General features: G+C 44.6%; 1 long non-coding RNA gene across 1 annotated transcript in view; it reads left to right on the top strand.

Moving 5' to 3' along the window:
* The window catches only part of LOC142743259 (uncharacterized), a 36,076-nt gene extending 10,161 nt beyond the window's left edge, over positions 1 to 25,915 (top strand). Inside the window, exon 3 of the long non-coding RNA XR_012881528.1 lies at positions 25,210 to 25,915. This is a non-coding gene — a long non-coding RNA (uncharacterized LOC142743259). The remainder of the gene's footprint in view (positions 1 to 25,209) is intronic.
* Positions 25,916 to 26,631: the final 716 nt, after the last annotated feature.

Below are 26,631 nucleotides of genomic sequence, written 5' to 3'. Positions count from 1 at the left end.
ACCGCTGCAGCCAATCACAGGCTGCAGCAGTCACATGGACTGCCGCGTCATCCAGGGAGGTCGGGCTGGATGTCGAAAGAGGGACGCGTCACCAAGACAACGGCCGGGTAAGTATGAATTTCTTTTACATTTACTACGGAAAGGGCTGCACCTTCTCTCTATACTGCACTGATAAAGAGAAGGGGCTGCCGATTAGTGCAGTGCAATTTTGCAGCGAAAACGTGCCCGTAAATACAGGGTGAATATTGGTGACACCGGACCCGTATTTACGGGCACGGGTCCGTAAATACTGGTGCAATACGGGTCGAATACGTGTGACCAAGGACCCGTATTTACGGGAGGAAAAAAATAAGTTTGTGTGCATTAGGCCTAAGGGAGGGATTTCATCTCTCCCCACAGGTGGGTACAATAAAGAGAGGGTTTTACATAATCAATCACCTGGATTATATGATGCATTATATAAAGATAACACGCATTGCGAACCTTGTAGGTTCTCCTTATCTGATAGCCTGAAAGGTATAGTACCTAGATGTGGCCTAACTTTTGCGCAAGCGATACAGTTAGTTCTTTTATTTTGGATTGCAGTGTATCCTATCCATGCTAACGATTCTTTTCTCTAATTCCAATTTATCTTCATAAGTGAAGTTGGCCAAATAGAGGGTAGGTCTATCTTCGGGGCTAAAGGACTTTCAGTTGCATCCTTTTCCTTAACTTCAATAAAGTCCTATAGGGTCAGTAACTGAAACATCAGTGCCTATAGCATATAATCCCTTATCCTTTTTATTAGGATTTCGGAAGGTCAAAAATAACTGGTTACATTTGGTGGAACATGTATAGGGAGAGGTAGATTTCTTAATAATAATAATAATAATAATCTTTTCTTTTAACCCCTTCCCGACATTTAACGTATCTGTAAGGGCAGGGGGTAGGGAGACGGACAAGTGAGCCCTAATCTACCCGCCACTCTGTCCCTGCCTACTTGCAACGACCCGCCCTAGGCGACGGGGTACAACTGGGCGGCGGTCCCTGCGCTCAGTAAGTGCACGACAAACACGACAAACATACAAGGAACACAAGCAAGGAAAAGGGGCCGTTGCCCACGGCAACACCGTGAGCAACCAGAGTGGTGAACGAGCCGAGTCAAGCCAGGAGTGTGCGAGGTACAAAACGAAAAGCAGAAGAGTAGTTGGTAAGCCAGGGTCGGTATGGAGCAGGATCAAAAATAGCAGGAGCTGTAGCTGGGCCAGGAACCACAAGGAAGGAAACAAAAGCAATAACAAGCACCGAGGGACAGGAAGTGCAGGCTTAAATAGACCGAGGGCGGGAGCTAGCTGAGTCTGGCCAGGTTACGATAGGCTCTCCCACTCCTAAGCCTGCCAGCCTGAATGGTGGAAGCAGGAGTCAGTCTCAGGGATGTATTCTCAGGTGCTGACTGATTAGTTCTGGGAGTTAACCCCGCAGTGCCTGGCAGATCCTTTACAGTACCCCCCCTTTTATGAGGGGCCACCGGACCCTTTCTAAGTGGACCTGGCTTACTGGGGAAACGCAGGTGGAACCTCCTGACCAATACCCCAGCGTGAACATCCCGGGCGGGTACCCAAGTCCTCTCCTCGGGCCCGTATCCTCTCCAATGGACCAGGTACTGGAGGGAGCCTTGGACCATCTTGCTGTCCACAATCCTGGCCACCTCGAATTCCACCCCCTCCGGGGTGAGGATGGGAACAGGAGGTCTCCTCGAGGGAGCCAAGGACGGGGAGCAGCGTTTGAGGAGGGAGGCATGAAACACGTCGTGTATCCGAAAAGACGGGGGTAACTCCAGCCGGAAGGAGACAGGATTGAGGACCTCAATGACCTTATACGGCCCAATAAACCGGGGAGCAAACTTCTTGGATGGAACCTTGAGACGCAAGTTCCTAGACGACAACCACACCAGATCCCCGACCATAAACAGGGGGTTAGCAGAACGTTTTTTATCAGCCTGAGTTTTTTGTACGCTCTGGGACACCTCTAGGTTTTTCTGAACCTGGGCCCAGACTGTGCACAGTTCCCGATGAACGACCTCTACCTCAGGATTGTTGGAACTACCAGGTGAAACGGAGGAGAACCGTGGATTAAACCCAAAATTACAAAAAAAAGGAGAGACCCCAGACGAGTTACTGACCCGGTTATTAAGGGAAAATTCGGCGAGGGGAATGAAAGAGACCCAATCAAATTGACAGTCAGAGACAAAACACCTTAAGTATTGTTCTAGAGACTGATTAGTCCTCTCCGTTTGGCCATTGGTTTCAGGATGGAAGGCAGAGGAGAAGGACAGATCAATCCCCAACTTCATACAGAAGGCTCTCCAAAACAATGAAACAAATTGTACCCCTCTGTCCGAAACAATATTGACAGGGACCCCATGGAGACGCAGGATGTGTTTGACAAACAAGGTAGCCAACGTTTTGGCGTTGGGTAGTTTCTTGAGGGGCACAAAGTGGCACATCTTACTGAAGCGGTCCACCACCACCCACACCACCGACTTGCCTTGGGATGGAGGCAAATCGGTGATAAAATCCATGGAGATATGTGTCCAAGGTCTCTGGGGAATGGGCAACGAACGCAGTAAGCCCGCAGGTCGGGACCTGGGAGTCTTGGACCTAGCACAAACCTCACAAGCGGCGACGTAGGCCTTAACGTCTTTAGGCAACCCAGGCCACCAATAATTTCTGGTAATGAGGTGTTTGGTACCCAGGATGCCTGGATGGCCAGATAGTGCGGAGTCATGATTTTCCCTAAGTACCCTTAGCCGGAATTGCAGGGGAACAAACAGCTTGTTCTCAGGAAGGTTCCCGGGAGCTGCACCTTGATCAGCAGCAATTTCAGAGACTAAATCAGAATCGATCGAGGAAATGATTATACCTGGAGGCAAAATACAAGCAGGATCTTCCTCCGAAGGAGGGCTGGCCATGAAGCTACGCGACAGTGCATCAGCCTTAATATTTTTAGACCCAGCCCTATAGGTAACCAAAAAATTGAATCTGGTAAAAAATAACGCCCATCGAGCTTGTCTCGGGTTTAGCCTCCGGGCAGATTCTAGGAACACCAGATTCTTGTGGTCGGTAAGGACCGTTACCTGGTGCCTAGCCCCCTCCAGGAAGTGGCGCCACTCTTCAAATGCCCATTTAATGGCTAAGAGTTCGCGGTTGCCAATATCATAGTTACTTTCAGTTGGCGAAAACTTCCTGGAGAAGTAGGCACAGGGGCGGAGATGGGTGAGGGACCTGGTACCCTGGGACAAGACAGCCCCCACTCCCACCTCAGATGCGTCAACTTCCACGATAAATGGCTCCATTTGGTTGGGCTGAACCAGCACCGGGGCCGAGACAAAGCACTTCTTAAGGACCTCAAAAGCCTGGACAGCCTCAGGAGGCCAGTGGAGGAGATCAGCACCTTTGCGAGTGAGGTCCGTAAGGGGCTTAGCGATGACCGAGAAGTTAGCAATAAATCTCCTGTAATAATTAGCAAACCCCAAAAAACACTGTAACGCCTTCAGGGAGGCAGGTTGGACCCATTCCGCCACAGCCTGAACCTTGGCTGGGTCCATGCGGAATTCATGAGGAGTGAGGATTTGACCCAAAAATGGAATCTCCTGTACCCCAAACACACATTTTTCGGTTTTGGCAAACAGTTTATTTTCCCGAAGGACCTGGAGCACCTTCCTGACATGCTCCACGTGGGAGGACCAGTCCTTGGAAAACACCAGTTTGTCATCAAGGTACACTACCAGAAAAATCCCCAGGTAATTTCTCAAAATCTCATTTATGAAATTCTGGAAGACCGCAGGGGCATTACACAACCCAAAGGGCATGACGAGGTATTCGAAATGGCCTTCGGGCGTGTTAAACGCAGTCTTCCACTCATCCCCCTCTTTGATGCGAATAAGGTTATACGCCCCGCGTAGATCCAATTTAGAAAACCATTGGGCCCCCTGAACCTGATTAAAGAGATCAGGAATCAAAGGAAGGGGATACTGGTTCCTTACCGTGACCTTATTCAGGCCACGGTAGTCAATGCATGGCCTAAGACCACCATCCTTCTTCCCCACGAAGAAGAAGCCAGCACCTACCGGAGAAGAAGAGGGACGAATGTAACCCTTGGCCAGGGATTCCTGGATATACACTCTCATAGCTTCACGTTCGGGACAAGAAAGATTAAATATCCTACCCTTAGGAAGCTTAGCTCCTGGTACCAATTCGATAGCGCAATCGTATTCTCTATGAGGAGGTAACACTTCGGAGGCCTCCCTAGAGAAAACATCAGCGAAGTCCTGAACAAACTCGGGTAGCGTATTCGCCTCCTTAGGGGGAGAAATAGAATTAACAGAAAAACATGACGTACAACATTCATTACCCCATTTGGTTAGCTCCCCAGTATTCCAGTCAAACGTAGGATTATGCAACTGCAACCAGGGAAGACCTAGCACCAAATCGTACGATAATCCCTGCATCAACAGTACAGAGCATTGCTCCAAATGCATGGAGCCAACAAGGAGTTCAAAAACAGGGGTATGCTGTGTAAAATAACCATTAGCAAGAGGAGTGGCGTCGATACCCACTACCGGGACAGGTTTAGGCAAATTAATAAGAGGCATAGCAAGGGACATAGCAAATTCCACAGACATGATATTAGTAGAGGACCCTGAATCCACGAAAGCACTGCCGGTAGCAGACCTACCACCAAAAGAGACCTGAAAGGGAAGCAAGATCTTAGTACGTTTCATATTTACGGGAAATACCTGTGCGTCCAAGTGACCTCCCCGATGATCACTTAGACGCGGAAGTTCTCTGGCTGCAACCTTACGCTTAGGACAGTTGTTCACTTGATGCTTGTCGTCCCCACAGTAGAAGCAGAGACCATTCTTCCTGCGGAATTCTCTACGTTGTTGGGGGGACACGGAGGCCCCGAGTTGCATAGGTATCTCTGAATCTTTCGGGGAGGAACGAAGCAACGGAGCTTCGGGAGGCATCATGGGGGAGTCGGAGGAGAAAACACATAAACGTTCACGTTGTCGTTCCCTGAGACGTCGGTCAAGTCGTATCGCTAAAGCCATAACCTGGTCTAGGGAGTCAGAAGAGGGATAGCTAACTAGCAGGTCTTTCAGGGCATTCGACAGACCCAACCTAAACTGGCACCTTAAGGCAGGGTCATTCCACCGAGAAGCTACGCACCACTTCCGAAAGTCAGAGCAATACTCCTCAACAGGTCTCTTACCCTGACTTAAGGTCACCAGCTGACTCTCGGCAAAGGCAGTCCTGTCAGTCTCGTCATAAATAAGTCCAAGAGCAGAAAAGAAACAATCAACGGAGGAAAGTTCAGGGGCGTCAGGAGCCAAGGAGAAGGCCCACTCTTGGGGCCCTTCCTGGAGCCGGGACATAATTATACCCACCCGCTGGCTCTCAGAACCTGAGGAATGAGGCTTTAAACGAAAGTAAAGCCTACAACTCTCCCGAAAGGAGAGAAAAGTCCTCCGGTCCCCTGAGAACCGGTCGGGCAACTTGAGGTGGGGTTCAAGAGGTGCGGTGCGGGGAACTACCAGGGTAGCATCAGGCTGGTTGACCCTCTGAGCCAGGGCCTGGACCTGTAGGGAGAGACCCTGCATTTGCTGAGCCAGGGTCTCACGGGGATCCATAGTGGTGTCAGGGACCAGGGGTAGACTAGGTATGGGCTTGTTATTATGTAAGGGCAGGGGGTAGGGAGACGGACAAGTGAGCCCTAATCTACCCGCCACTCTGTCCCTGCCTACTTGCAACGACCCGCCCTAGGCGACGGGGTACAACTGGGCGGCGGTCCCTGCGCTCAGTAAGTGCACGACAAACATACAAGGAACACAAGCAAGGAAAAGGGGCCGTTGCCCACGGCAACACCGTGAGCAACCAGAGTGGTGAACGAGCCGAGTCAAGCCAGGAGTGTGCGAGGTACAAAACGAAAAGCAGAAGAGTAGTTGGTAAGCCAGGGTCGGTATGGAGCAGGATCAAAAATAGCAGGAGCTGTATCTGGGCCAGGAACCACAAGGAAGGAAACAAAAGCAATAACAAGCACCGAGGGACAGGAAGTGCAGGCTTAAATAGACCGAGGGCGGGAGCTAGCTGAGTCTGGCCAGGTTACGATAGGCTCTCCCACTCCTAAGCCTGCCAGCCTGAATGGTGGAAGCAGGAGTCAGTCTCAGGGATGTATTCTCAGGTGCTGACTGATTAGTTCTGGGAGTTAACCCCGCAGTGCCTGGCAGATCCTTTACAGTATCGATACGCCAAAGTCGGGTTGGGGAAGTATGGAACGGGCTCACAGAGTGAACCCGCTCCATACGATGCGGGTGTCAGCTGTTTGTTACAGCCGACACTTCAGAATAACGAGCGGCATCACGCTCGTTTAACTCGTTAAATGCTGCAGTCAATAGCGACCGCAGCATTTAAATCGTTAGAAAGAGGGGGGCGACCCCCTCTAACAGCTCATCGCGCCCCCCACAATGCAACCGCGCGGGGGCCGATGGTTACTATGGCTGCCTGGGGGCCTATTGAAGGCCCCAGGTTCGCCGTCTTTGTGCACCTATTAAGCCCTGCCTCCGGCAGGGCTTAATAGTTGCCTGTCAGAATCACGATATACTGCAATACATTAGTATTGCAGTATATCGTGCAAGCGATCTAACAATCGCTGGTTGAAGTCCCCTAGGTGGACTAATAAAAAAAAGTAAAAATGAGTTAAATAAAGTTTTTTTTTGTGTAAAAAAAAAAAGTTCAAAATTAAAAGTTCAAAAAGCCCCCCTTTTCCCATTTTCCACCTAGAGCATAGTAGAAAATAAAAATAAATAAACATAATTGGTATCGCCGCGTCCGTAAAAGTCTGAACTATTATAATGTATCATTATTTAACCTGCACGGTGAACGCCATAAAAAAAATAAAATACTAAATGCCAGAATCTCTATTTTTTGGTCACCTAATCTCCCACAAAAAATGAAATAAAAAGTGATCAAACCGTCCCATGTACACCAAAATGGTATTATTAAAAACTACAGCTTATGCCGCAAAAAATAATTGACGGAAAAATAAAAAAGTTATTGCTCTCTGAAGTTGGCGACACAAAATACATTTTATTTTTTACACTTAGGTTTTTACTTGTAAAAGTAGTAAAATATAGAAAAAAAACTATATATATTTGGTATAGCCGTAATCGTATTGACCCACAAAATAAAGTTAACATGTTGTTTTAATTGCACATTGAATTCCGTAAAAACAGCGCGCAAAAAAACATGGAGGAATCGTTGTTTTTTTCATTTTCAACCCCACAAATATTTTTTTTCCCATTTCCTAGTACATTATATGGCAAACTAAATGGTGCTACGAAAAACGACAACTCGTCCCGCAAAAATCAAGCCCTCATAGTACTATATCGACGGAAAAATAAAAACGTTATGGCTTTTGGAATGTGGGGAAGAAAAAACTAAAATGAAAATCTGAAAAAGGGCTGCGGTAGGAAGGGGTTAAAGAGGGATTAATGGCAGACATCATGGAATATCCACTATCATTATGGTCTGTGGTCCATTTGTCCAAAGACCATGAAGAACATCTCCTTGCCCCTAGGGTATTTACATAGATAGTACAAATGTACTTATCTGAATATGCTAGTTTGTAAGCTATGCTTCTATCCATGCATTGGTCTCTAACCACAGCGCAGAAATCTATTTCATATGTTGCAGTCTCACTTTCAGTGAAATTTAAATATTTAACTCTCCAAGCTAATTCTTTAGGGAATCATACCCTCGACCCTGTTTCCCAGGGATCCCATACCTTAGGTTGACACACCTTGGACCCCCATAGGATGCCTAGAATAACTAATAACATTTTGCCCTGTCTACTCCCAGACTCTGGATGTTTTCTTCGCTGAAGTTTGAGACCAGTCACTTCTAACAAATGACCACCCTTTGTAATCAGTCTTTTATAGCCTAGGAGGATAGTGGCAATTCCCTAACTATCTTACAGTGTGATAAGTGTATCCAATAATATACGAAATCAACATTAATATACTTGTCTTAAAGGAACAATGTTCACTACATAAGAAAAAGATGGGGTCTCCAGACAAGATGGCTGCTGCACAAAATTAATTCATTTAAACATTATTTTAATCACTTTCACATTTCCCACCTTTTGTTTATTAGAGGACTTTTTGTACCCAAGCCAGGTACTTAAAAGAGGGCTTATCCCCCTTACAGACTTTATTTTCTTAGCTTGCTCTACTGTCATACTTGTCCTGCATAATGCCAAAACGGTCTATACAGTGGCAACAGGCTGTGCTAACTACTTGGCAAATGTCCCTTTGGGCAGCGTTCAAAACATCAAACACATAATCTGTAACTGTGTCCAATCCGTCGGCCACTTACTCTATATTATGAGCATTCTTTACTGCTAAACCTACTAATGTTGGCAATAATACAAAATTCTCCTAACACGGTACGTGTATTGGTCATAATTGTGTTACACTTTCACTTACTGTCCTAATGAGACTTTTACCCCTGCAGATATAACAGGTCGTGGGCAACATCTATCTCAAACCTAGACACCCAGGTAACATACTCTTAGGCCTCATGCACACGACCGTGGTGTTTTTCTGGTCCGCAAATTCCAGGACCGTGTTCCGTGGAATGTCATCCGCAGTTCATCCGTATGTAATCCGCAGTTCATCCGTATGTAATCCGCAAAATGGGGATGAAATAAAAAAAGCCTAGGTAAAACAGGATGACGACAGAACTCATTCCCGGTCGTCGCCTAGCAACACTTCCGCAAATCCGCAAACTGCGGATGACACACGGAGGTGTATCCGCAATTTCCACGGGCCCATTGACTTCTATTGGCATGTCCGCAGCGCATTTGCGGCCCGTAATAAGACATGTCCGGAGTTTCTGCGGCACGGATGTGCGGACATGCGGAGAGCCGTGAAAACACGGATAGTGGGTATGGCCACATAGAAATGAATGGGTCCGCAATTAACCCGTGGATTTGCGGTGGAATTGCGGACGCAAAAACACGGTCGTGTGCATGAGGCCTTAGGGCTCTCATTGCTGCCATGTACTTCTTACTTATGAGTGACAACAACCTGTGACCATCACTTCATAACTCCACATAAAACACCTCAAGTTGTTATTCACAATACCGTGGCATATTTACATACATTATAATTATAAACCTCAGACAATAGGGTCCCAACGAATAAAATAATACTATCACCAATATCATGCTATCACCCCTCAGGTTTGGGTGCCATCAGTTCATTGACAAGTCCTGTACATCAAATGAAACAAGCAAACAAACAAACAAACAAACAAACAAACAAACAAACAAACAAACAAACAAACAAACAAACAAACAAACAATCTTTTTATAAGAAAAACTTCTCTGTCCCACTGGACAGGACAACTAGAAAATGTGTAGTTACTGGGTATATTTTATTCACACTTGGTGTTACTCTTTTCAGTAGGATTTGTACCTTGATCTGAGTTGATTACCTGTAACATATGTTTTATATGACAAGTGTCTTAAACCAAATTTTGTCTTATCTACGCCGAGATTCAAAGTAACACCCTTATACTTTATACCTAATACCTTAGGAACAACTAAATATCTAAAAACAACTTTTTTAATTCCATGAAATCCATGCAAATGTATTGGAATGGATATTGTGGATTTGGAAACTATCCTCTTTTTGGTCTTACATTCCCATGTGGATTATATTTGGTGCATGTTAAACAGGTTAAACAAAAAAAAATTGAGTAGTTAGTAAAGCCATATGCCGTGAACACTTTAGATATGATTTCTACCATCCCCCCTGTTGAGACATGGCTTGTCCCATAGCTCAATATGACTAAGTTGCTGAGTAGGATGTATTTGTTCTTACAAGATCCATCTACAAACAGTATGAGATCACTATTTGGTAGTGGAGTATCTTTAAGATCTGATCTTGGTAACACTCTTTCTGCTATGGAGGATAGGTAATCATGTGGTTCACCATCCTCAGCAGAAGGCATCAAGGTCGAAAGATTTAAATTGGTACATCTTTCTATCATAAATAACAATAACGTAATGGAAGCTCTTATAACTTCTGCGGTGGCTACAACTGATTGAACACGGAGGTAAGGCTCTAGCTACTGGGTCTAATTTTGATGAGTAGTAAGCTAGAGGTAGGATAGACCTGTTTTAGCACCGAAGTCATGTATCCATTTTTATAATCTACAGCTTGAATAAAAGATTTTTGAATAATCAGGTAGTCCAGGCACTGAAGATCCTACAAGAACCTGTTTTATCTGAAAAAATGCCTCCTCATAATTCAAAGACATCAATGGTCCTGTAGTAGCAGCATAATTGGCTATCCAACTTCTGCAGCAGTTGATCATACCCAAAAAGGACATAATTTGTCTTTTTGTCAGAGGTTTCGGTGCTTGGAGTTTTGCTGACCTTCTTCCTTCATCTAGATGTTTACCTTCTTGGGTAATATGTTGTATGGAATGCCTGTGTGATGCCGAGGCTAGTGAGTATATGCCCTAGTACTTCTCCTGTGAAGTGGGTTCCTCTGTCACTCTCAATTACTTCAGGGACCCCATATTGGTATACTACTTGTCACGGTATGTGGACCAACTAGGCCGCACAGCCGTAGCAGGGAGGTAGCTGGAAAAACAACAGGGAACTCCAGCAATACAAAGTCCGGCACAAGGGTACCTGGATAGTCCATACAGTGGCCGCAGCTCTGGCACGGATGGAGGTGGGTGCAGCAGGTAACGCCAGACATGGTGGATGACAGCGGGTGCCGCAGGTTGCGCCAGATGTGGCGAATCCCACTGGACGTGGTGAACAACAGACTTGGGATATACTAACAATGCTCAGGCAAGGATCAGAAGGGCTGGGGCCTTCTTATAGTCCAGGAAATCATGTGAGTTGATGATGATGATTGTCTTCATGTGTGCACGCTGGCCTTTAAGGGCGGGCACGAGCATGCGCGCACAGCACACCCTACGGGACACAGCGGACCGGATCAGAAGTGAGCGCTGGCGTCTCCTAGGAAGGAGATGGGGACCAGCGATCACAGATCCATGGCTGCGGGCGTCAGGAGGTGAGTAGACCCGACGGCCCACGGCCATGGATGCTACACTACTACACTGAGTATTTTCCTAGCAGTGTTTTTTTTAGCTGTGGCTTTGGTTACTGGTCATGCCTCAGGCCAGTTTGAAAACACGTCAGTACATACGAGAACATATTCGTATGTGAGTGCCATGAGTTCTGCCTCTTGGACAGAGCTGCTGGAGGGCAGTGACTTTTGCAGCACGGTCTTACCTTCCTGGACTACTGCATACCCGGTGGTGAAATGTCCTGTCTGTTTATTCCAGTATCTGGATCCGTCTACAAAATACCGAACATCATAGTTAGTCAAAGGTACATCAGTGACACCTAGTAACCCTTGGGCTTCAAGTTGCATTAAACTGTGACAATCAGACTCATGTTCTATATTAAACAAGACATTGTCATTTGCACGTTTGTACATTAAGGGTCTCGCATCCCCCCTTCCCCTCCTTTCTCTACAACCATAGGCATAGTGATGGTTTTGTGAGACTGAGTGGTCTTGGATAGCAGTAAACCTATATGGGAAAATTACAACAATAATGAGACTGTTTCCTAAGCACATATGTCAACAGAGATACAACACAAAAGTAAATTATCCACATATTGCAATAGACATGCGGTGGAGTGTTTGGGGGACCACTTATACAACAGCTCTTTCATTGCACGGATAACAATATCAGGGGTATTTGCTGCACCCTGGGGAAGCACCATCCAGGCATACTGTTTGCCTCTGTGTGTAAAGGCAAAATATTAGTAACAATCCGGAGACAGAAGGATAGAGAAAAACGGGATATTATAGGGAGACACAATAGGAGTTATCAGGTTACTACCTGATAACTTAGCAATCTATAATTATGCAGACCATGCGTGTTAAATATTTCAATTGAGAGAGAGAAAGAGAGAGAACGAGCAGCATTTTACATTCCTTCTAACATGCTCATATACTGCATTCAGCTGTTGCCTCCACCCCCGCCTTTTCTTCCCTTTTCCCATCAAAATTTACACCTGTATTAAAAAATTTCTATCTCACATCAACTTACTCTGTAATCACCTGTAATCACTTACTTTGTCATTTAACCCTTTCAGGACCATGGTCATTTTGGCCCTTGGGGACCAGCCCCATTTTTTCCAAATCTGAAGTGTCATTTTACTCTGGAATGCTTTTGCCTATCCAAGCGATTCTGGGATTGTTTTCTCGTGACATATTGTACTTTATTTTAGTGGAAAAATTTGGTCAATAAATTCATTGCTTATTTGTAAAAAACACTAAAATGTAATAAAAATTTGCAAAAATTATGATTTTTCTAATTTTAAATGTATCTACTTGTAAAACAGATAGTAATACCACACAAAATTATTGCTAATTAACATCCACCATATGTCTACTTTATATTTGAATCGTTTTTTGAACATTATTTTATTTTTCTAGGACGTTACAAGGCTTAGAACTTTAGCAGCAATTTCTGACATTTTCAAGAAAATTTCAAAAGGCTATTTTTCAAGGACCTGTTCAGTCCTGAAGTGGCTTTGAGGGCCTTATGTATTAGATAGGCTACATAAATCATCCCATTTTAAAAACTGCACTCCTCAAAGTATTCAAAACAGCATTCAGAAAGTGTTTTAACCATTTAGACGTCTCAAAGGAATTAAAGCAATGTAGAGGCGAAATGAACAAATTTCATTTTATTTGCCTAAATTCATGTGTAATAAAAAAATTCTGTAACACAGAAGGTTTTACCAGAGAAACGCAACTCAATATTTATTGCCCAGATGCTGCAGTTTTTAGAAATATCCCACATGTGGCACTAGTGTGGTAATGGACTGAAGCACCGGCCTCAAAAGCAAAGAAGCACCTAGAGGATTTTGGGGCCTCCTTTTTTTTTTTGAATATATTTTAGGCATCATGTCAGGTTTGAAGAGGTCTTGTGGTGCCGAAACAGTGGAAACTCCCCGAAAGTGACATGGTTTTGAAAACTACACACCTCAAGGAATTTATCTAGGGGTATAGTTAGCATCTTGACCCCACAGTTCTTTTGCTATATTTATTGGAGTTTGTCTATGAAAATGAAAATCTACTTTTTTTCTGAAAAAATATAAAAATGTTTAATTTTTACAAGGAATATAGAATAAAAAGCACCCCAAAACTTGTAAAGCTACTTCTCACGATTATGGCAATACGCCATATGTAATAAACTGCTGTATGGACCAACGGCAGAGCTCAGAAGGGAGGGAGCGCCATTTGGCTTTTGGAGCGTAGATGTTGCTTGGTAGTAGTTCAGTTTGGAGTTTTGCTGGTATTTCAGTTTATAATGGGGGGCATATGTAAGCTGGGCAGAGAACATTAGGGCATAATAAGAGGGTATAATAATGGGGTAAATAAAGAATAATTTATAGATATGTGGCCGGTGTCGCACTGATAAATGATGCCCAATATTATCCGCTTTTGGAACGCTGTCGCTATATTCTGAGCACCAGAACTTTTTTATTTTTCCTCCACCGGAGCTGTGCGAGGGCTTATTTATTCCATTACAATCTGTAGTTTTCATTGGTACAATTTTAGGTTACATCACTTTTTATTCGACTTTTGGCAAGCAAAGTGACAAAAAAACATAAATTTTAACAATATTTTTTGTCCTTTTTTTTTACATTTTTCGCCGTGCGCTATAAATTACATTTTACTTTATTCTGCGGGTCGATACGATTACGGTGATACCATATGTATATTTTTTTTTATCTTTTGTGGCCTTTGCCCATTAAAATCACTTTTCTATAAAATTATTTATTTTTTGTGTCACCATATTCTAAGGGCCATAACTTTTTTGTTTTTCATTCAAAAAAGCTGTGTAAGGGCTTGTTTTTTGCAGGATGGGTTGTAGGTTTTATTGGTACTGTTTTGGGGTACATGCGACTTTTTGATCACTTTTTATTCTATATTTTGTGAGGGGTGATGACCAAAAAAATAGTGATGCTGGCATTGTTTTGAAATTTTTTTTTGCAGTGTTCACCGTGCGAGAAAAATAATATTATAATTTTATAGTTTGGGTCGTTACGAACACGGTGATACCAAATACGTGTACTTTTTTAACGGTTTAATTTTTCTCCTATGATATAAGACTTATTATAGGAAAAAAAAATGTTTGGGTTTTACTCTTATAAAACATTTTTAGTACTTTTTTTGTTTTACTTTTTTTACTTTTAGACCTGCAGCACTGATAACTTTATACTACCTAGGTAGTGTAACGTGCTATAAACTGTCAGTTTGACACTGAGAGTCACACTGACAGGAAGCCTATGAGGACCAGCCTTCGGGTGGTCCTCATAGGCTTCCGTGCATGGCAGACCTGGAGGCTGTTGTATGGCCTCCGGTTTTGACATGCAACCGACGGCAGCACACGCAATCGGTCCCCGGGAAAGTTGGTTGTAGCAACAAACTTCCCAGTTTGTTGCTACAATAAACTTTCACTGCGATCACATGATCGGGACCTGAACCAATCAGGTCCTGATCATGTCTCCGTGACCAGAGGCAGGGGTTAACAGCGCGATCCGGGTGTCAGCACTACTCTGAGACACCCGGATCACGCTTTTAACACCCACTTTGAATTCACGTCGGTGCTGCACAGAGCCCAGCAAGCGCCGACGTGAATTTACTGTGGGCGGTTGGGAAACAGTTAAAAACGGTGATCATATTCTCTGTAGCCGAACCAATCGGTTCGGCTGTCAGAGAACAGGTTGCTGGGTAGCCGCGGACATTGACACCACCGGCGTCAGAGCGATCTCCCCAGCACTATGCCTACAGAAGCAGAGGTCTGCAGATTCACATCCTCACTGCATGTGGTATATGCGAATAGGATGTGAATCTACTGATTGTCTGCATGAAAAGGTTAAAGAATGCCCAGTTAACGGAGTTAATACCTGGCCATACACAATTCCTTCTTAACACTCTATAGGATCTCTATTTTCTATAGGAGATCCTTCAAATTTCCAAGTACTTTATCTTTTACATGCTGCACGAAGTTATTTATTGCCTGTAGCCTTCTCACACAGGCTATGGAATTTAAAACTGGAGAACCATTATTCTCAGGTTTTTATATTAAGACCTGTGCTTAATATAACTAAGACCTGGTCTTATTACGTAAGATCCACCTTCGTTTTTTATAACATAACCTTATAACATTTAAATATGAAAAATAATAAAAACATATATTAACAAACTTATATTACCTTTATTCAGTTGAAAACTCGAATCCTCGATTCTCCTTTCTACGTTCTTTAGAATCCATCACTCCACCATGTCTCTCTGTCTGACTGGCCTCAGTTTGACAGCAATTCAGCTGGAGGTCTTCAGATTTAGTGAGTTCATTGAATAACTCACCCTGTACAGTCATTGAGAAGATGAGGATCCAGAGATGTTGGATTCCGGTTCGAAGAACCAAAATGTTAGGAGAACTTTTAAATTCTTATCAAAATAGTATCGAGGAGTCATCTGAATAAGTGGAAAAGCGCTTCTTTTATGCTTATCGATAAGGAGACAGGATGGTGAAATGTCTGCATCTCAACTGAATGACAGAGTTTTTATACTTGTTATGAGAAAAACAAGTCACAACCAGTGGCGTAACTACCGCGGTAGCAGCAGTAGCGGCTGCTACGGGGCCCGGGGCTTGAGGGGGCCCGTGCCGACAGCCGACACGCCCTCCCAAATGCCCGGTGGCGCCGCTAGCAGCCGTTATGGCTGCTACAGGGGTGGCGCCGCTACTGTGGGGCCCGCGCCACCGAGCCTTACACAGGCACTCTCATGCCTGTAGGTGTCGCTAACACCGGAGGGGGCCCCGGTGCTAGCGGCAGCCAAATACATGTATTCGCACTGAATGGCCGGGCATGTTCCGTGCCTGACCATCCAGTGCCTTACAATGACACTGATTGGCTAGCGGCGCGATGACATCATCGCGCCGCTTCCATGCTTGGAAGGTGCTGATTGGCGGGGCAAGTCATTCTGCCCCGCCAATCAGCGTCATTGAAGGACGCTCATTCAGCTCCTTCAGACATGCTCAGAAGAGAGCATGTCTGCATTGCCAGTGAACAGCGTGGGAACCGGAGAATGTGAGTATGTCAACTTTATATATTTTTTTCCTCATAAAAATGTGGATGGCATTATCTATAGTGGGGGGGTCTATCTACAGGGGGGGGGTCGTCTTTATGTGGGCTATTATATATAGGGGGGTCTATATGTGGGGCAGTAGCTACAGGGGGGTCTATATGTGGGGGTGTGGGCCACTATATACTGGGGGGTCTATATGTGGGCCACTATATACAGGGGGGGGTCTATATGTGGGGCACTAGCTACAGGGGAGGTCTGTATGTGGGGATGTGGGCCACTATCTACAGGGGGGTCTATATGTGGGGCAGTATATGTGAGACACTATACAGGGGTGGGCTATATGTAGAGCACTATCTATAGGGGAGCTATTTTTTAGGGTACTTTCACTATCTATAGGGGAGCTATTTTTTAGGGTACTTTCTATAAGGGTGGGCTATGTGTGGGACACTATATACAGGGGTGGGTTACCTGTGGGGCACTAGCAACAGGGTGGCTATATGTAGTGCACAGTCTACAGGGGTGGGCTATATGTGGGACAATATCTACAGAGGTGGGCTATACGTGGAGCACTAACTATAGGGAAACCAATATGTAGGGCAGCACGGTGGCTCAGTGGTTAGTACTATTGCCTTGCAGCTCTGGAGTCCATATGTGGGCACTATCTACAGGGGCTTCTATGTAGGTCACAATCTATAGGGGGCACTATCTACAGGGGGCACTGTGTGTGTGTGTGTGTGTGTGTGTGTGTGTGTGTGTGTGTGTGTGTGTGTGACAGTTATATTTAGAGGTGTTGAGAATTTTAACTTTGTTTACAGGTGCAGAAATGTTTTAAAAGTGAGAAGCTGAAGACATCTAAACAGAAAACTGCAGAAATGGGTCATGGCCGGGAGAAATCCATCATAGATGTCTGAACCGGAGGGAGAAGAAAAGAACTAGAATCTGATACGTCACCGGTGAGTCACTTAATGTAAATGTTTATTCTGCCTCTAATCAGTATTGTAGTCACTGTATGATCTGCAGCGAGATGATGGGTGGTATGATTTTTTTTTGTGAAACCGCATCTCCCAGCATATCCTTATCATTGTTTCGGCCATGCTGGGAGCTGTAGTTTTACGCGGTACAAACCTATGCGCAGTTGCGTAACTACCGCTATAGCAGCCGTAGCGACTTCTACGGGGCCTGCAGCATGAGGGGGCCCGTGCCACCCGCCGGCACGGCCCCTCCCATGGCCGCAGGCTCCGCTAGCAGCCGCTATGGCTGCTACAGCGCGACGCCACTGAAGGGGTTGTTCCTACAAAAGACATGCATCCCCTAACCACAGGATAGGGGATACATGTGGGATCTCTGGGACGCCCAGCGATGAGGAGAACGGGGGACCGAAAGTCCCCCTTAAGTTCTCCATGACAAACCTCGGACTTCCGTAGTCTGTCTGCAGCTCCATGGAAATGACTTGCGCACCGGTCGTGCTTGTGCGCATGCGTGACCAGCGCTCCTTTCATTTTTATTGAACTGCGCAGACGCCGGAAGTCCGAGGTTAGTCATGGAGAACTTCGGGGGACTTTCGGTCCCCCGTTCTCCTTATCGCTGCCAGCGATCACACATGTATCCCCTATCCTGTGGATAGGGGATGCATGTCTTTTGTAGGACAAACTATAGGCCGTTTTTTTTTTGGGGGGGGGGGGTCTGTATGGCGTAATCTACAGAGGGGGCTGTATGGCGTTATCTACAGAGGGGGCTGTATGGCGTTATCTACAGGGGGCTGTGTATGGTGCTATCTATAGGGGGGCGCTGTGTGGTGGAATCTATAGGGAGGCACTATCTACAAGGGGGGGGGGGGGGTTGTGTAATACCCAGCAGAGGGGGGGGGGCCCCAGTCAAAAGTTTGCTATGGGGCCCAGTCTTTCCTAGTTACGCCCCTGGTCACAACTAATTCTAATACATTCTGCTTCATATATCATACTTGACACCTAAAAAACAAAACTAAGTGGAAGTTTAATCTCTGTCTAGAAATTCTAAGCTCCCTTTTGAGGAATTCAGCTCCTCCTCCTCATATATAATATCAGTTATCTTAACAATAAAACATATTATAAATTTTCTCAGCCAAGGCTCTTAATAGATATTGTGGCCGCAAGCAGAGGACACCAGCATACACTGGCGGCCTAGGGGAGGGACAGGCCGCCGTAAATGCCACCGGTGTTACAAGTGATTGAATGTGAGGAGTGGAGAAAAATTTGTAGTGAAAAATAACCCCAAGACAGCGGGTGTGCTTCATAGGAGTTATGGTAGTACCACACACTGAGATAGAGACATCAGGTTTGGGCAGGTTAGTAGATGGTGGGAACACAAGGAGCTATGTTTTAGAAAGATTGAGTTTCAGATAGAGAGAGAATATGATGTTAGAGATAGCGGACAGAAAATCACTGGTGTTTTGTATTAGAGCAGGGTTGATTTAACAGGCAGAGCTGGCCTTAGGGGTGTGCAACCTGTGCCATTGCACAGGGCGCATCACTCCAGCAGGTAGAAGCGGGCGCTGCACTGGCTCCCTTCCCCTGCTTGTTCAGCTCAGGCCCGGCGACTCAGCAGCTGTCTTTCCGCCCGGGGCGCTTCTTCAGTCAGTGGCGTCGCTACCGCTGTAGCAGCCATAGCGGCTGATAGCGGCAACACTGGGTATGAGGGCGCGCGTGCCGCCCTTCAGGATGGGCCCCCTGCATGAGTGGCGGCGCCACTAGCAGCCGCTGCGGCTGCTACAGCCGTAGCGACGCCACTGTAGCTCCCTTAATAAGTGGAAATCCCTGTGTGCCCCGGGCTTCCACTCCTGGACATCAAGAGCGCTCCAGGAGCGGAATCCCTGGCCACAGTGGGATTCTGCTTATTCAGGGAGCTACAGTGGTACTATCTACAGGAAGGGGGGTGCTATCTACAAGGGGGCTGTGGGCTGTGTAGCACTACCTACAAAGGGGTTGTTTGGCACTACCTGCAAGTGGGCTGTGTGGCACTACCTACCAGGGGGCTGTGTGGCACTACCTATCAGGGGGCTGTGTGGCACTACATACCAGGGGGCTGTGTGGCACTACCTACCAGGTGGCTGTGTGGCACTATCTACCAGGTAGCTGTGTGGCACTACCTACAAGGGGGCTGTGTGGCACTGCCTACAAAAGGGCTGTGTGGCACTATCTACAGGGGGCTGTGTGGCACTACCTACAAGGGGGGGGGTGTGGCACTATATACATGGGGAATCTGTGGGTGGCGGGCTGATGGTCATTGTAGTGAGGGTGGCGGGCTGATGGTCATTTTAGTGAGAGTGGTGGGCTGATGATCATTTTAGTGAGAGTGGTGGGCTGATAGTCTTCAAGTGGTTTCCACCTCTGAAGCTCCAATTTAAATTAATAGGAGGCAGAAAATACCTGTGGCGCCCGTTTGGAATGCTTTTTTGCCTGTGTATTTTGCATTAGCTTCAACGGCTTAAAAAAACCGCAGAACGAGTGCCCTGAGGAAATTTTATTTTTCCAGTGGTGCCTCGAGACCGAAAAGGTTTGGAAACGCTGTACTAGGCTACAGGATCGTGACGGCCTATGCAAGGATCCCGTCGCGGAGAAACTCTGTTCGTCATGGGAACGGGGCATAGGTAAGTACAATTTTATTGGGGGAGCACTGTCTATAAGGGGGAGGTGGGGCTGTATGGCATGATCTACAAGGAGGAGGTGGGGGATTATGACACTGTCTACAGGAAGGCTGTATGGCACAATCTACAGGGGGGGCACTACTTACAAGTGGGGACTGTGTGTGGCAGCCAGGGGAGGGGGGCATTATACTGTATGGGGGCCACTAAGTGGACATTATACTGAGTAGGGGTACTGCAGGGGGCAATATACTGTGTGTGGCACTTAGGGGGCATAATACTGTGTGGGCACAATTAGAGGACAAAATACTGTGTCCTTGAAGGGGTTATAATATATTATTAAATGCTATTATTATACTGTATGGGGGCACTAAAGAGGCATTGCACTGTGTGGGGGCACTGTACTTTTTTTATGGGGCTTTTTTTATGATGGAGTGGGGCATGGAAAGATAATTTTGCACAGGGCGCCATCTATACTAAGGCCCTGGTCACAGGAATATGTATATAATATGGTGTCATCAGCAAAGAAATGGTAATGGAAACCAAATCTGCTGATGGTTTGTCCAATAAGGGCTGTGTAGAAAGAAAAGAGGAACAGACCTAGGACTGTTCCCTGAGGAACTCCAATAGCAGGAAAGAGAAGAAGAAAAAGTAGAACCAGCAAATGATACACTCAACGAGCGGTCTGAGAGATAGGATGGAAACCAAAAGAGAGCAGTGTCCTTAAGACCAATAGAGTGGAGAATATTGAGTAGGAGTTGGTGGGTCTCTATGGGACCCTACTGAACCTCCATATGCCTCTGATTTCATACGGAGGCATATATCTGTTTGTTTTTTCAGTCGAATTCTGTAATAATAGTAATCATTATTTATATAGCATACGTACATGTCTCATTTATTACCCCTTGATTCCATTACTGAGTTTAAGTAAAATTTACCAAATAACGGAAAAGCCATGTTCACACGTTTAGAATCTGTCAGGATTTGGGCACTTATTTCATGCCTAAATCCTGACAGAATCGGCTAACATTCCAACAGCAATGCAGATGAATGGGGTATTTTAAATATTGAAGTGGAACAATAAGTGTAGATCTTATAATCTGCAGGATGTTCATTATTGACGCAGATTCTGCGATGAAAAGCAGCAGATTAACTGCATTTTTTAGAAAATCCACAGCAGATTTGCCTATGGCAAATCCGTGCCATGTAAACATGCCCAAACTAAATTTTCTGTACAGAATCTGCTTAATTGTTGGATTGACAGATACATTTCTGTTAAATTATACTTCTATTTCTTATTTAGGGTGAATTTGTTCTGTGTTGCATGAGGATTATAGCAGAATTTTCTAGTCAGGCAGAACAAGTTACATATGAGTGGCCCATTTTTGTGTGTTGAACAATGTACACTTCTGTCTGAATCCAGGGCACTGCGGGCAGTTACACCATGCTCATACAGAGAATTAGTTTGATTACTGGACAGTATGACAAGAATTCATTCAAGGATATAAGGATATGGGCAAATCAAAAGACATACATACTCAGTGTACAACAAATGAAGTGCAGAAATTTAGACATGTTTGAAAGAGACTGCAAGCAGATGTCCTGGGAAGATATGCAGCTGGGTCCAAAAGTATTTGGACATAAACACAAATTTGGTAATTCAATTTATGTATCCAGCTTTAATTCAAAGGATCTAACCAAAACATTGCATTGACCGTTTCAGAATTACAACCTTTTGTTAATATAGTCGCCCCATTTTAACAGGCACAAAAGTAATTGAATGAACAAACATATTTTTTAACCCCTTAATGACCAGCCTATTTTAGACCTTAATGACCAAGCCATTTTTTACGTTTTTCCATCGTCTCATTCTAAGAGCTATAACCTTTTTATTTTTGCGTCGACATAGCTGTATAAGGTCTTGTTTTTTTGCAGGACAAGTTGTAATTTTTAATAGCAACATTTTGGGGTACATAGAATTTATTGATTAACTTTTTTGGGGGGGGGAATAGAAAACAACCAGCCATTTCGACACACTTTTTTGCATCCTAAATCTACGCTGTTTACCGTGTGGTATAAATAACACACTAACTTTATTCAGTGGGTTGTTGCGATTGCAACGATACCAAATTTGTATAGTTTTTGTATGTTTTACTACTTTTACACAGTGCAAACACTGTTTTTTCAAAATTATTTGTTTTTGTGTCTCCATATTTGAAGAGCCGTAATGTTTTTATTTTTTTGCCGATGCAGTTGCATGAGGGCTTTTTTTTTGTGGGACGACTTGTAGTTTTTATCGGTACCATTTTGGAGTAGATACGACTTTTTGATCACTTTTTATCACATTTTTTTTAAGGCTTGATACAAAGAAAACAACAATTTTTGCATGTTTTTTTATTTTATTTTTCACCGTGTGGGTTAAATGATGTAATAAGTTTATAGTTGGGGTCGTTACGGACGCGGTGATACTAAATATCTGTAACTTTTTAACTTTAATTTGTTTCTTAATAATAAAGCAGTTTGTAAGGGGGAAAAGTGGGTTTTTCATTTTTTTTTCCACTTTTTATTAAACTAGGGGACTTCACTATGTGATTATCCGATCACATTTATAATACACTGCAATACTTCTGTATTGCAGTGTATTATGCCTGTCCGTGTAAAACGGATAGGCATCTGCTAGGTCATGCCAGAGGCATGATCTAGCAGGCATTCACTACAGGCAGACTTGGGGGCCTTTATTAGGCCCCCGGCTGCAATCAGAGACACAGTCACTTGGCGATTTTATCGCCGGGTGCCGGTGGGAAGAGAGGGAGCTCCCTCCTTCTCTCCAAAACCACTCAGATGCGGTGCATGCTATTGAGCACCGCATCTGAAGGGTTAAACGGGTGAGATCAATACTAATATCGATCTCACCCGTTCGAACAGGGACACCCCCAGCCCTCAGCTACCTCTGGCAGCTGAGAGCAGGGAGATTTGACAGCTCCCTGCTCTGGTTACTTATTCCGATGCAGCGACGTAAAAAGTCTATTGCATCGGAATAAAGCCCATTAGTGACGTAAAAACACTATGGGGCGGTCACTAACGGGTTAAAGATAATGATTATTTTTAATACTTCGTTGCAAGTAATGACTTCCTGAAGTCTGGAACCAATGTACTTTACCAAATGCTGAGTTTCCTTCCATGAGAAGCCTTGCCAGGCCTTTAGTCTACATTCACACGAGCATGTCTGATTCACGCGCATAAAAAAAATGCAGCGTTGTACGAGCGAGAGTGTTTCCGTTGTGTTTCAGTATGTCAGTTTTATACGCGTATATGTCATGTGTATGCCACGCATTTAATCCGCATGTAAAAAACCCAAAAGGAGGACTTTTGACACAATTCTTGTGCCAACCCTCTGGGAGTACCCACAGTGCGGACACATGGTCGCAAAAAGGCATTTTCTATTGCTTTTAGAGCGTAGAGAGCTTTGTCTGAATCCTCTGCTATTTGACTTGGATTTTGACTACTTTTTTGGTTTGGAAAATGACATCAAAAGTTATGGACCATATTCTTATGATGTGGCTGATATCTTGCACATATGGAGCTCGACGGCAGATGCTCGAGGAAGGACCGAGAAGGAGAATGACGCTTTGGGTTCATCTCCCAATGTGCTTCCAAAGGGCACTTCCATACCCTTTATGTGGACTTGCATCTGTATCCAGGGAAATTTAATTCCTTCTGTCGGATGTCAGTCGCAACATTTGATAGGCTGCTGGAGGAGCTGAGGTAAGTGTATTTAAAAAGAATTTGCTCTGTACGTCTAAGGCCTCATGCACATGACCGTAGCCATGTGCATGGCCGTGATTTTCGGGTCGGCCGGCTGCGGACTGTCAGCCGCGAGCCGCCCGCAAATCACGGGACATGTACATGGCCGCGGCCATTATTTTCAATGAGCCTGGACCGCAGAAGACGGCCGTAATAAGACAGGTCCATTCTTTCAGTGGTGCGGGCTCCCGGGTCATGCATGGACCGTAAAAACTACGGTCATGTGCATGGCTCCATAGAAATTAATAGGGCCGCAATTCTCCCGTGGATTTTCGGAGTAAAATTGCGGCCGCAAAAGCACGTTCGTGTGCATGGGGCCTAATAAATATTAACCGGTTCCCAACTGCTGGCTGTGTATTTACAGCCAGCAGTCAGGGTCCTTAAAACCCGTGCCATAGACTATTTGCGGCACGGGCTTTAGCTTGCTGCCCGAGCGATCGGGCAGCTGAATGTCGGGTCTCCGGCAGTCAGTGACTGCCGGCGACCCTGAGGAGAAGATAGAAGCAGCTTTTGCTGCTTCTATCTTCTCTGATATCCTCTACACATTGCTCAATGAGCGCTCTGTATAAGAATAAAGGCGACTGGTCACATGATCTCCGGGATGCTGTTAGTGGCTGGGTCACTGCTGCGCAGCCCCAATTACAGTGGAAAAACATGGTGTAAAACAAGAAAGAAAAAAAAATAAAGACCCCTAGAGGTATTTTAGGAGAGACCAATAATTCCCCCCCTGAGGAAGCACCTTTCAGCGAAACGCGCGTTGGGGTTCATGTGCTGGAGCGAGCACTGATCATTACTTCTCCTTGCATCAATGGGTAAGCTGTTGCTATCTACTCTATACACTATAATTATGCACTAGCACTTTACCAGAATTATTGGTCTCTCCTGTTCTTGTATCTTACTCTTTCATTCATTATATTTTTCAAGGGTTCATTAACTATTTAACAGGAAAGCCTATTCTATGTGAACATGTATTTGATCACATACTCTGTAATACAGATACCCATCACTTCTTATTGCAAGTGTCAGTAATCGCTCTTTTATTTATACTAGGGTCTTGTCCTTTCATCTATTTTTAAACCTTGTTTGTGATATATGTTTAATAAAATCGTATTTTTTATAATTTTGGCTACGAGCTCTTGTTTCTTCTTTGCGGTTGTTATATATTATGGAGCTGCCTAAGTGGTAACTTATGGGGGGACGCTTCTGCTTTGAACCGTGCCCAGCCCGCAGTGAAAATGCTTTTGGAGTGCATATTTTGACAAAAAATTTTAAAATAGCAAAAAACATGTATATAAGAATGATAAAAAAAGAAACCTGCATTGTCTATGGAAAAACAACGCAAAAATCACGTTGCTAGCCCAACAAATAAAAAAGTTATAGTCGTTTAACTAACGAGTGCTAAAAAGGACTAAACGGTGTCTGGTCTTGAAGGATCAAAATAGCGCGGTCCTGAACCGATTAATGTAATGTATAATTGAAAGTGCACTATTGATAACCTCAAATAGGATAATTTGTGTCATTAATCAATTTTTTTAACTTTTTACTTCAGATTCCTTGCAACTGGAAATTTGTTTGCGTCACTTCACTTTGAATTCCTATTGGGGACGTCAACCATTTTCGGGATAATCAGGTCCACCTCTGAGCTCATCTGGCGTAAACTGAAAGACACCGTTATGCCTTAACCCTCATCAGGACAGTGGATGAGTATAGCGGATGGGTTCATGGACCATTCACAATTTGGATCTTCTGGACCACCCACACCATTTGTGATAGTGGCAGATGAGGCCTTTTGACCCATGTGATGCACCCCTTTCCTAGACGTGGTTTGAACAACCGGAGGCGCATTTACAATTATTGGCTTACCAGGGCTCATCGGTATGTGGAGTGCGCAATTGGTATACTGGCAAATAAATGGAGGGTGTTCATGTCTACAATCCAAATGGATGTGGACAATGTCAACCACGTAATCAAAGCCTGTGTCATCCTGCACAACTTCACCAGAATGTACGATTCTGCAGGTGATGGTGACGTGGAACATGCCAGGGCCACTGGAGCCTTGACTTTGGACGAGACAGCCCAAGGATGACCAGGAACAACTGGACTCCGAATCCGTGCATTATATGCAGATTTTTTTGTCAGCTCTATGGGAGCAGTGCCCTGGCAGCAGGATGCTATACGCTAGAAATGTGTGGAGTTATTTTAGTTATCCTTGATGCAGGTTGCAGGCTTTCGTATTCAGGTCAAAAAAATGTATATGGTACTTTATTTTAAAATACTTTTTTATAATTAATTACAAAGAAAGTAATATTAATATTTTGACCAGAATATAAACAAATACATCATATTTGTATTCTTGGTAAGTATATATATATTTTTTTAAATACAATTTTATGATAAAATTATGTGATCTGTAGTGTGTAGTGTTTTTGTACATGACACATTCATCCACCACCGAATATGCTAAATAAAGTATTGAAATGTTTTTATGTGAAACTTCTTTTCATCAAGAAAATATAAAGGACGAAACTTTCTTTTATTAAAAAAATATGAAACACATCAGTGCATAAAACCGGTAGAACTGGGGCTTTACATAACTCAAACATAAATAAACATAAATAAATTACATTTAAATAAACTTATAAATTAAAGAGATCTGGAGATGATGGTGGGGCACTTCCTGGAGTGGACTCCATTCTCTCAGAGGAAGATTGCGATGAATGTTGCCATGACGCAGGATTGCCATGATAGGGCTCCTGCTGACTGTAGTAAGTCCCCGTATAACCACTTGGGTGGTCTTGAGGCATTTGCCTTGGGCTGTTAATGCGGCATTGGAGGAGGTGGAGTGCTAAAGCTCTGTGATGCTTGAGCCTGTGGCATAATGTGCCCAAACAAGCGCCAGTGCTGTAGTGCTGGAAAGCACTCCCTGGGATCATGAGCTGGCATAGCAGCTTGCAGCAAAATCAAAATAGAT

Source organism: Rhinoderma darwinii, chromosome 2, assembly GCF_050947455.1.
Source record: "Rhinoderma darwinii isolate aRhiDar2 chromosome 2, aRhiDar2.hap1, whole genome shotgun sequence".
Classification (NCBI taxonomy): Eukaryota; Metazoa; Chordata; class Amphibia; order Anura; family Rhinodermatidae; genus Rhinoderma; species Rhinoderma darwinii.
The sequence above is the reverse complement of the archived record's forward strand: the minus strand, read 5'-3'. Positions and strand labels throughout refer to the sequence as shown.